Source organism: Carica papaya, chromosome 3 (genome assembly GCF_054855325.1).
Source record: "Carica papaya isolate Zhongbai chromosome 3, ASM5485532v1, whole genome shotgun sequence".
NCBI lineage: Eukaryota > Viridiplantae > Streptophyta > Magnoliopsida > Brassicales > Caricaceae > Carica > Carica papaya.
In genome coordinates, this window is record NC_142311.1 from 19761673 (window position 1) to 19773786 (window position 12114).

The 12114-nt window shown below is 42.5% G+C and overlaps 1 pseudogene; it reads left to right on the forward strand.

Moving 5' to 3' along the window:
* The first annotated feature begins 11394 nt into the window (after nucleotides 1-11394).
* On the forward strand, nucleotides 11395-11512 carry LOC148266776 (5S ribosomal RNA; annotated as a pseudogene).
* Nucleotides 11513-12114: the final 602 nt, after the last annotated feature.

A 12114-nucleotide genomic window follows, 5' to 3' on the forward strand; every position in this document is an offset into this window, starting at 1 on the left:
GTGAGAATAATCAGTCAAATAATCAATAAATAAGAAAATATTAAGATAAATAAATAATAGCAATTTAGATAGTATATGAGAAAATAAACAACATAGTTAGAGTAATTATACACTGACCGATTTTGGCTCAACTGGTGATCTACAATTAATCTAGGAATTTCTAATTTTTATAAAACACACCGTTATTAGTTATTAAATTTTAATTTACCGTAACAGGATAAAAGAGTGAGAGATTTTTACCCCAGATTAGCATTCGAAAAACTATACTGCGCCTCCTGGAGATTCTCGGGTTTATTGGGTTTTTTTATGCGAAAATAAAAAACACGCGTCACGTATCCCAAAATACCCTAAAAAGGCTAAAATGAGCATTTTAAAATTTTTTCGGCCAGTTTAGGGTTCCCACACGGCACTGCCACCAAGCTCCGGTGTCGGCTCTACCGCCCACAGTGATAGTTCCACTTTGTCTGGCCAGTTTCGACCAATTTTGGCCAGTTTTGCATGGAAACCTGTAAAAAATAGGGTTAGAGAGCCTCTGTTGGTCGAAAAAAGAGAAAACTGAGACCCTACCGGTGGAGGATTTTTCCTATGCAGCAGCTCTGTTGTTCCTCTCTTGCAGGCGGGGCTTCTCTTCGGCTAACCTGCAACAGAATGAAACGAGGAACACAAAGGTTAAAAAATCAAGGGAAATAGAAAACGGGAAGGAGCTCATTGGATGAGTTTTTGGGTTGCAGCTACGGCAGTTCGGCCGATATTTGCTCATATTTTCTAGTTCACCCGTTGGTCTTTTGGCTTCGATATGGGTATGGGGAGGTTTGAAATTCAATTTCAAGCCGAAGGAGAAAAATTTTACTTTTTCGGCGTCAACAATAGCTCCAGTGCGATGGCGATGGTTGCAGGTCTTCTTCTCTGGCGACTGGTTCACTTTTTGACCGCCTCTCTTCGTCTTCTCCGATCTCCTCTCTGGCAGCTAAGGTTAGAGTTTCTTATTAAGAAGAGTTTAAATATCTTTTTCATTAAATTTGGGTTGTCCGTTCAAAGAGACGTGACTCATCCTCAACCATTAGATCGCTCTTATTTTAGAAATTAGTATGGGTCGCACAATCTAATCAAATCGAGTCATTTGATTGCGCCTGAAGAGGAAACAGATCTAGGTTGTCCATGCGCGCAGTTTGCAATATGGGCTGTCGGATTTGTTGGCACGTGGATCACCCGTGTGGACACACGTCCATGTGTTTGCCACGCGGCGCACGGAGATCGGCCGCACTGCTGAGGTGACGGTCTACATGGCCAAAGTTTTATTAATTTTATTTTTACCCTAGTTTTTTAGATTTTTTTTCAAATAGATCTTATCTTATTTATATTTTGGCCCAAATTTTTGAAAATATTTTCAAATGCATCCAAAATCTATTTTTCTTCAAAATTTTACAAAAAATTTAAAAATTAAAATTTTTAATTTATTATTTCATTAATATTAAATAATTCCAAGCCAAATATTTTGACTCAAGTGTTATAGTGTAGATACCATATTAGTAATTTTTTATTTTATTATGGGTAAAATGAAAAATGACAAAAGCTAACGATACAAAAAGGTGGTTATAGTCCCCAAATCGCACGTATGGTTTTATTTTTCTTGTTATTCCATTACAAGAAAAAGAAAATTGAAGATGCCACGTGTCGATTTGAAAGATCTATCATACTACGTGAAGATTCATTTCGGTATAGATTCAAGTACACTTCTATGTTCATTCTCTTTGATTTAGTACGAGATTTGTTTACAATTTTTAAATCTACTTTGATTTGATTTCTAACAACTAGTATTAAAACCACCTTGTATTAAATATTTGATATTTAGATTTTTTGGTTTTTTGAATTCAAATACATGTGGTTGTGTTTTATTCTTTAATCTAAAATATATATAATTTTCAGATATGTAGCGCCCGGAAAGGGGCCAAAAAAAAAAAAAAAAAACCACGTCGGCAGCCACGTCAGCAGGCCCGGTCAGCGGTCCCGGCCAACCGGGACCTGCCACGTGGCAAGACCACGTCGTTCCAAAAAGGACCACGTTGGCGATCCGCGTAGGTGCGATCGGACGACCCAGATTTAAACGCACGAACGACCCAGATTTAATCAAAAACGGACGGCCCAGATTAAAACAAAATGGACGGCTGAGATCAAAAGGCAAAGGGTTATAAATAGAACCCCCACACCATACCACAAACCCTAGCCGCCTGCCGCTCGCCGGAGAAGACAAACCAGAAGCCGGCCGCCGCCACCCGCCGCCGCACCGGAGGAATTTCCGACCGCCGATCGAGGTAAATTTCGTACCCCTGACTCATTTTTCCACGCTGATTCCTCCTGTGGCCAAATCGGAGCCAAAATCCCGGCCAAACGGCCGGAATACACGGTCGAAGCCCAGCGGCGCCGCCGCGCCCCTTCTCGATTTTTGCCTCCGATGAGGCCCTTCCCGGCCTCCGTTTGATGCAATTTTTATATCACCGTGATCACCATTATTTTTTCTACAGGTTGACCAGAGCCAAATCACCAAAACACGAACGTCGCCGGAGAGCCGCCGCACCCGAGAGCGCCGCCGCCGGTAAGCTCCGTTTTTCCGTGATTTTTTGGTCCCCCGAGGGCCCTAGGGTTGTTTTCTCGCAGGGACCGATGCGAGTGTGGCCGAATTCGACCAGAAACGGCCGAAAACAGCCAACCCGAGACGAATCGCCCACGCCAGCGGCGGCGCCGTCGCCCGAACACGTCGGAGCTGCCGTGCCGGAGTTGCGATTTGGGCCGAAAGGGGCCATGGGCCTAATTTGGGATTTTTTTGGAACACGTGCAGGTACCAGTAGTGCGTTTCAGTTCCCCGAGGAAAATTTAGGAAAAATTAGGGACAGCGTGCAGGCGCACTTTGAAGCCGTGTTCGGACCCCGAAACGAGTAAGGACCCCTCACCCTATTTCCTATCACGGTTTTAAAGTCCAATAAATGATAAAACAGTATTTCATGAATCAACGAATGTGTGAAATTGCTTAAGGTCGCTAATGTAGCCCGAGTCTAGTGTGTTTGTCGGTTAACTGTTATTTGGCCTGTTTTACAGTTTTAAATGCAGAATGAGGTTCGATGTTTTCATTTTATAGTTTCGTGTGCATATTTTACTATTTTATTGATTATGGATTGAATGACCAGGATGTTGATGCTATATGTTGTCTGCTTGGCGTAAATTATCGTTTTGCTTGTTTGTATGTGATTGATAATGCTGACTGAGGGAAAAGGAGAATGAAAGATTATGTGAATGGAAATTGTATAATGTGTTCAGCCTGACTAGATATCCTGGGAGATGGTGGACGGACCAGGTCCGTAGGGAACCCTACCGGGATTGTGGTCTCCCATACCGGATGGGGTATGGAGATCTTATGTGTTTTGGCGCCCATACCGGACGGGGTATGGGGACGGCCCGTTTCACCCTCATACCGGATGGGGTAATGAGGTCTATGTTTTGGCGCCCATACCGGACGGGGTATGGGGACAGCCCGTTTCACCCTCATACCGGACGGGGTAATGAGGTCTATGTTTTGGCGTCCATACCGGACGGGGTATGGGGACGGCCCGTTTCACCCTCATACCGGACGGGGTAATGAGGTCTATGGTTTGGCGCCCATACTGGACAGGGTATGGGGACGGCCCTGGAATATGATTTCAAGTGTTACGGATTAACGGGTAGCGGGACCCCTATGGATCCCCATGGATACTAGTGGGCTGGTGAATTAGGAAAATATGTTGAGTAACGATTGAATTATGAAAAATGTGATAGGTATTATGTTATACAGTTCATATATAGGTTTTCATGATGATGATGATGTTATTGCTTTCGTATATTGTTTTATGAATTTCACCGAGGTAAGTGAATGGTAAAGGTTTTATTATCGATAAAAGGATTTGTTGTAAATTATGCTCCATTGGTCTTTTTGTGTTTTCTACCCACCTTTACCTCCGTGACGGTGAGATATCGTGATGTCTTTACTGGGCTAGTGTAGCTCATTCCTTATTTAATCATTTCAGATCAAGAGGACATCGTTCCCGAGCCGGTTCCGCAGGAGGACGACGAAGGGGACGCCTAAAGACTCCATAGTCACATTCGTAGTTTTTACTTTCGAGTTTTCTCCCTTAGGTAGTTTGATCCTTTAAATTTTGTGAGTACGTTTTTGGTTTTGGTGTAAGGGATGTTATTCAAATTTTGACTTCGCTTCCGCATTTGATATTTTTAATATACATTCCATTGTAAATTTCCGGGGCTGCTACAGTTGGTATCAGAGCCGCATTTCCTCGGACCCATCCCTTACACTAATGTGCCTTAGAGAAATACTCACCGATATATTGTTACTCAATCATTCCTTGTGAACGCAGGTACACAGGAATGAGGAGAAGAAGGCCCCCACTAAACCGAGCGGCCCCAGATAATTCAATTCGGGAGGATTTAGATAGACTATTCGAGATGGTGGAGGCTCTCGCAGCTGCCCAGCAAAGGCAAGAGGAGCCTGTTCCTCCACGATACCACCCGGCACCACAGCCGCGGTACGATCCGGTACCACAGCCACAATACCAACAGGTGCCGCCATAGCACATTCCAGTGCCCCCACCACATGAGCAGGCGCCACCACAGGGTCCCCCAGTTCACCCTCAGCCGGCCACAGTCCCTCTACCTCGGGACCCCGCTCCCTCCTTGATCGACCCCGGCTTCATAGAGAGGTACAGGAGACTGAACCCTTCTACTTTTTCAGGGGGATCCTCTTTCGAAGAGGCCCAATACTGGCTGGCAGAGACTGAGAGAGCTTTTGAGACCTTGGGAGTAGTTCCTGAGCAGAGGGCTGCCATTGCCTCCTACATGCTGGTAGGGGAAGCAGTACGCTGGTGGGAGCTCAAGCGGGCCACCCTGCCTGTACCAGTTATTTGGGAGCAGTTCCTAACGGCCTTCCATGCGGAGTATCTCCCTAAACACATCCAACATTTAAAGGAAATAGAATTTGCTCAATTAGTCCAGGGTAATATGACAGTGTCGGAGTATGCCCGCAAGTTCCTGGAGCTGGGCCGACATGCCTCGGAGACATTGTTGGATGAGGGCCGAAAGGCTAGGAAATTCCAGTGGGGCCTCCGCCCGGCGATCAGACAGCACTTATTGGTGATGGAGCTCGAGACATATTCGGCAGTCCTGGCAAAGGCGCAGATCATAGAAAGGAGCTTCGACACCCGCCCTCAGCTAGCGGGAAGTTCCCGACCCTCAGCCCCACTCCGCAGGCTAGCGCCTACCATGCCTGTCCAACCCAGTAAGAGGCCCAGACCTGCTGTCCAGGCCCCTCCTCAGGCTATGGGGGCAGCACGTGGGAAGATCTGCTAGTACTGCGGCAGGGATCATGGGGACTGACCCTGCTACCGCCTCAACAACACCTGTCGCATATGCGGCAGTGCCCAGCACTATGCGAGGGAGTGCCCTAGGAACCAGAATCAAGGGAGGCCTCCAATCCAGGGCAGAGTTTACAACCTTACCCAGAAGGATGCCGACGCAGACCTGCAAGCGACGGCGCCGTCGCCAAAGCACGGCGAAGCCGCCGTGCGAGAATTGCGATATTGACTGAAAGGGGCCCTGGGTCTAATTTAGGATTTTTTTGGGACACGTGCAGGTACCAGTAGTGCGTTTCAGTTCCCCGGAAAAAATTCAGGGAAAATTAGGGACAGCCTGTAGGCGCACTGTAGAGCCGTATTCGGACCCCGAAACAAGTAAGGACCCCTCATCCTATTTCCTATCACGGTATTAAAGTTCAATAAATGATAAAACGGTATTTCATGAATCAACAGATGTGTGAAATTGTTTAAGGTCGCTAATGGAGCCCGAGTCTGGTGTGTTTGTCGGTTAGCTGTTGTTTGGCCTATTTTACGGTTTTAAATGCAGTATGAGGTCTGATGTTTTCATTTCATAGTTTCGTGTGCATATATTACTGTTTTATTGATTATGGGTTGAATGACTGAGAACCCGATGTTGTATGTTGTCTTGTTTGGCATAAATTACTGGTTTGCTTGTTTGTGTGTGAATTGATGATGCTGACTGAGGAAAAGGGGAATAAAAGGTTATGTAAATTGATAATTGTATAATGTGGTCAGCCTGACTAGATATCCTGGGAGATGGTGGACGGACTGGGTCCGTAGGGAACCCTACCGGGATTGTGGTCTCTCATACCGGACGGGGTATGGAGACCTTATATGTTTTGGCGCCCATACCGGACGAGGTATGGGGACGGCCCGTTTCACCCTCATACCGGACAGGGTATTGAGGTTTATAGTTTTGGCGCCCATACCGGACGGGGTATGGGGACGGCTCTGGAATCTAATTACAAGTGTTAAGGGTTCACGGGTAGCGGGACCCCTATGGATCCCCATGGATACTAGTAGGCTGGTAAATGAGGAAAATATGTTGTGTAATGATTGAATTGCAAAGGTGTGATAAGTATTATGTTATACAGCTCATATGATTTCATGATGATGATAATGTTATTGCTTTCGTATGTTGTTTTATGAATTTCACCGAGGTAAGTGGATAGTAAAGGATTTTATTATTGATAAAAGAATTTGTTGTAAATTATGCTCCATTGGTCTTTTTGTGTTTTCTACCCACCTTTACCTCCGTGACGGTGAGATAGTGTGATGTCTTTACTGGGCTGGTGTAGCTCATTCCTTATTTAATCATTTCAGATCAGGAAGATATTGTTCCCGAGCCCGTTCCGCAGGAAGACGGCGAAGGGGACGCCTAAAGACTCCGTAGTTATATTTATAGCTTTTACTTTCGAGTTTCTCTTTTTGTTAGTTTGTTCTTTTATACTTTGAGCACGTTTTTGGTTTTAGTGTAAGGGATGTTAATCAAAATTTTTAATACGCTTCCGCATTTGACCTTTTTAATACACATATTTCATTTTAAAATTCCGGAGGCCGTTACAACTAGCCTGTAACAGAAAGAACCACTCAAATGTTAATTAATTATTTTATAATCATGAACATAATCGTGGTTAATTGATATATTTGATTAGACATGTTTGACATATCCAAAGTTAATAAACATGTTTGATTAAAATATATTTAACTACAATTTTATAATTAAATCAAACATCAATTATACTTAAGATCATGCATTGTTGGATCACCAAAAGGATAACTTCAGTGTATGTTTACTATATGTATGAATTTGTATTATCTGTTGAAGTTAATAAGTCAAAGCAATAGTTTATGAGCATTTTAAATAATTTGCAACATTTGTTTCTCTTCATTTGCAACCTTCATCTATTACGAAGTTCAATGGGCTTAAATTTTCTTGATTGTTTGAACAAATTCAATTTCAATCATGTGTTTGGATGTTGATTTGGCACTTCTCATTGATAAATCCACTGCTATTATTAATGCTGCCAATAAAGAACGAAAGTTTTCTAATAAAGTTTAAGAAAGATTAAACAGACTAAGTCTAATACTCATTTAAATGACAATAGAAGAAAACATTAGGTCATTAATTCTTCAAGTTGATAATGTTGGTTCCCTCCAATAAATTTATTAGAATTGATTTTGTATCAATAAAATTTTATCATCTATATATAACAAATTAATTTGATATAGTTATATCATAATATACGAATAATAAGAATTAGCATTCTTATTAAGACTCAAACTTATAGGAAAGAAACTAGATCTATGGATGGAATCAAATATGCAATATTTAAAAAGAGAAGTATTCAATTAATGGAAAAAAATTAATATATTTATAATGTTGAAGCATGATCAACTACAATAGAAATAAAGCATTGGATCAAACTCTTTTTAATTTTTAGAATTATTCAATCTTATCTGATAAATTATTTTCATTTTTGAACTGTTCTTTTTATTATTTTCTTTCAAATTCCTGATAAAATTTGGAGCTATCCAATACCACATCACTTTTTCTCTTTAATATCTGATTTTTTTTGTCCCAGTTGTATAAAGTTTAAGCCTCATCACTATCCACAAATCATCATCTTTCAATAAATAGAAAATCAATATTAATAAATAAAAAAAGAAAAAAAAAACGAATACTGTAACGGCCCCGGAAATTTAAATGAAATATATGTATTAAAAATGTCAAATGCGGAAGCGTAATAAAAATTTTGATTAACATCCATTTCACAATAACCAAAACGTACTCAAAACATGAAAGAACAAACTAACTAAAAGAGATACTCGAAATAAGAACTATAAATATACCTATGGAGTCTTTAGGCGTCCCTTTCGCCGTCTTCCTGCGGAATGAGCTCGGGAACAATGTCTTCCTGATCTGAAATGGTTAAATAAGGAATGAGCTACACCAGCCCAGTAAAGACATCACACTATCTCACCGCCACGGAAGTAAAGGTGGGTAGAAAACAAAAATGACCAATGGAGCATAATTTATAACGAATTCGTTTATCAATAATAAAATCTTTTACTGTCCACTTACCTCGGCGAAATCCATGAAAACAACATATGAAAACAATAACCTTATAATATCATGAAATCATACACACTTTATAACATAACATATATCACACCTTTACATTTCAATCATCAGGAAACAGATTTCCTCTTTTACCAGCCTACTAGTATCCCTAGGGATCTATAGGGGGTCCCCTTTACACGTGAACCATTAACATTTACAACCTGATTCCAGGGCCGTCCCCATACCCCGTCTGGTATGGGCGCCAAAACCATGAACCTCAATACCCCGTCCGGTATGAGGGTGAAACGGGCCGTTCTCATACCCCGTCTAGTATGGGCGCCAAAACACATAAGGTCTCCATACCCCGTCCGGTATGAGAGACCACGTTCCCGGTAGGGTTCCCTACAGACCCGGTCCGTCCACCATCTCCCAGGATATCTAGTGAGGCTGTCCACATTTTCTACTTATCAATTCACATAACCTTTTTGCCTTTTTCCTTAATCTCAATCATCCAATCATACACAATATGTAAACCAGTAATTGACACCAAATAAGACAATACAGTACCGGGTTCACCATAATACAAACTATAATAAAAGAAACCATGATTCATGCATACGAGACCATAACATAATTACATCAAACATCATGCTACATTTAATACTGAAAATTAGATCAAACAAGAACAGACTAACACTGTATCAGACTCGGGCTCCACTGACAACCTTAATCAATTATACATCTATAAAGTCACACAGTAAAGTTTAATTATTTATTTAGCTTTAATACCGTGATAGGAAATAGAGTGAGGGGTCCTTACTTGTTTCGGGGTCTGAATACGGCTCTACAGTGCGCCTACAAGCTGTCCCTAATTTCTCTGAATTTTTTCTGAAAAATTGAAACGCACTACCGGTACCTGCACGTGTCCCAAAAAATTTCAAATCAGACCTAGGGCCCCTTTCGGCCAATATCGCAATTCCGGCACGGCGGCGATTCGCCTCGGGTTGGCCGTTTTCGGCCGAATTCAGTCATACTTACATCGGACCCTACGATAAAACAACCCTAGGGCCATCGGTGGGCCAAAAAATAACGAAAAACTGAAACTTACCGGCGGCGGTGCTCTCGGGTGCTGCGGCTCCTCCGGCGTGAGTTGCGTTTTGATGTTTGGCTCTGATCAACCTGTAGAGAAAAGAACGGTGATCACAGTGGTATAAAAATTGCATCGAACGGAGGCCGGGAAAAGATCTGGTGCATTAGTGGTGGTATGATCGCACCCGTCCCATTTCGCGTTGCAAATGCTAATACTCCTTCTACTTCCCTCCCCCTTCCCGTCATTTATTTCGCTGTCCGTGCACACCGCTCCTTTACTTCTAGTTCTAATATCAAGGGGAATGCCCTGGTACCTCAACTCACACCTAGATGAATGGACCACCCACCGCACCTCTGTTTTCGTTGTTCTACTATGTAAGATGTTCGTAATGACACTCTTATTACGTGGTTGACTATAAATGAATGCACGAAAAATATTAACCAAAATACCCCGGCGCCACGACTCACACTTATAAATGAACCGGCGGATTGTAGGTCCGGTCGCGTGTAACATTTAAAGCCCCTTCTACAAAAAAAGCTACAACATAAAGACTTCCCAGGAGGTCATCCATCCTAGTACTACTCTCACCCAAGGATGCTTAATGCGAAGTTCTAATAAGATCCGGTGAATTAGTGCTAGTATGATCGCACCGACTCAATTTCGCGCTATAAATACATATACCACTTCTCTTTCCCTCCCCCTTCCCATCATTTGTTTCACTGTGGGCGCACAATGCACCTCTGCTTCTAGTTCTAATATAGAGCAAAATGCCTTAGCGCTTCGACTCATGCCCATATGAATGGACCGCTGGCCACACCTCTGTTTTTATGTTTTTACTATATAAGATACTTATAATGACACTCTTATATCCTGATGGAGTATAAATGAATGGACAAAAAATATTAAACACAATGCCCTTACACCGCGAATCATGCTAATGAATGAACTGGCGAAACATGTCTCCAGTAGCTTGTAACGTTTAACGCCCCGTTCGCAGAAAGATGAGTGCAGCACGAAAACTTCCCAAGAGGTCAACCATCTTAGTACCACACTCGCCCAAGCACGCTTAACTGCTGAGTTCTTATGGGATTTGGTGCATTAGTGCTTGTATGATCGCCTCTATCCCACTCCGTGCTGCAAATGCATGTGCCCCTTCTCCTTCCCTCCCCCCTCTCATCATTTGTTTCTCTATTCACGCGCACCTTACCTCTTCTTTTAATTTTAATATTAAGTGAAATGACTCGGTGCCTTGAATCACGCCGAGATAAACAGACCGTCAACTACACCTCTGTTTTTGTTGTTCTACTAATTAAAATGCTCATAATAACATTCTTATCACGTGATGGATTATAAATGAATGCACGAAAAGTATTAAGTAAAATGTCCCAGCACCGCGACTTACACAGACGAATGAATCGGCTGACCGTGTCTCCAATCGTGCATAACGTTTAACGCCCTGTCCACAAAAAGACAAGTGTAACACGAGAACTTCCCAAGAAATCACCCATCTAAGTACTACTCTCACTAAAGCACGCTTAACTGTGGAGTTCTGATTGGATCTGGTGCATCAGTGATGGTATGATCGCACTCTTTCATTTCTCGCTCAAATGCATGTACCCCTACTCATTCCCTCCCCCTCCCATCATTTGTTTGACAAAAAATGAGATGCAGCAGGCAGTTTGTTAATCTGGGCGTGAATAGAGGCGTCGGGGCATTACACTTGATATTAAAACTAGAAACAGAGGTGTGGTGTGCGCGCATAGTATAACAACGGGAAGGAGGAGGAAAGGAGAAGGGGTATATGTATTTGTGGCGCGGAATGGAAGGGGTGTGATCATACTAGCACTAATGCACTGGATCATATCGAACTCTGTAGTTAAACGTGCTTGGGCAAGAGTAGTACTAAGATGGGTGACCTCATAGTAAGTCTTCGTGTTGCACCCTGCGGACGATGCGCTAAACATTAAGCACGACCGAAGATACGGTCTGCTGGTTCATTCACCGGCGTGAGTCGCAATGCAGGGGCATTTTGCTTAATATTTTTCGTGCATTCATTTATAGTCCAGCACGAGATAAGAGTGTTATTATGAGTATCTTACATAGTAGAACAACAAAAATAGAGGTGCAGCAGGCGGTCCGTTCATCTGGGCATGAGTCGAGGCGTCAAGGCATTTCGTTTGATATTAAAACTAAAAGTAGAGGTGCGGTGTGCGTGCATAGTGAAACAAACAATGGGAGGGGGGAGGGAAGGAGAATGGGTATATGTATTTATAGCTTAAAATAAAATGGGTGCGATCATACCAGCACTAATGTACCGGATCCCATAAAAACTTCGTAGTTAAGTGTGCTTGAACAAGAGTAGTACTAGGATGGGTAAACTTTTTGGAAATTCTCGTTGCACTCATATTTTTTGTAGCTAGGGCGTTAAACATTACGCGCGACCGGACCTACTGTCCGCCGGTTCATTCGTAAATGTTAGTCGCAGTGCTGGAGCATTTTGCTTAATATTTTTTATATAATCATTTATAATCCACCTCGTGATAAAA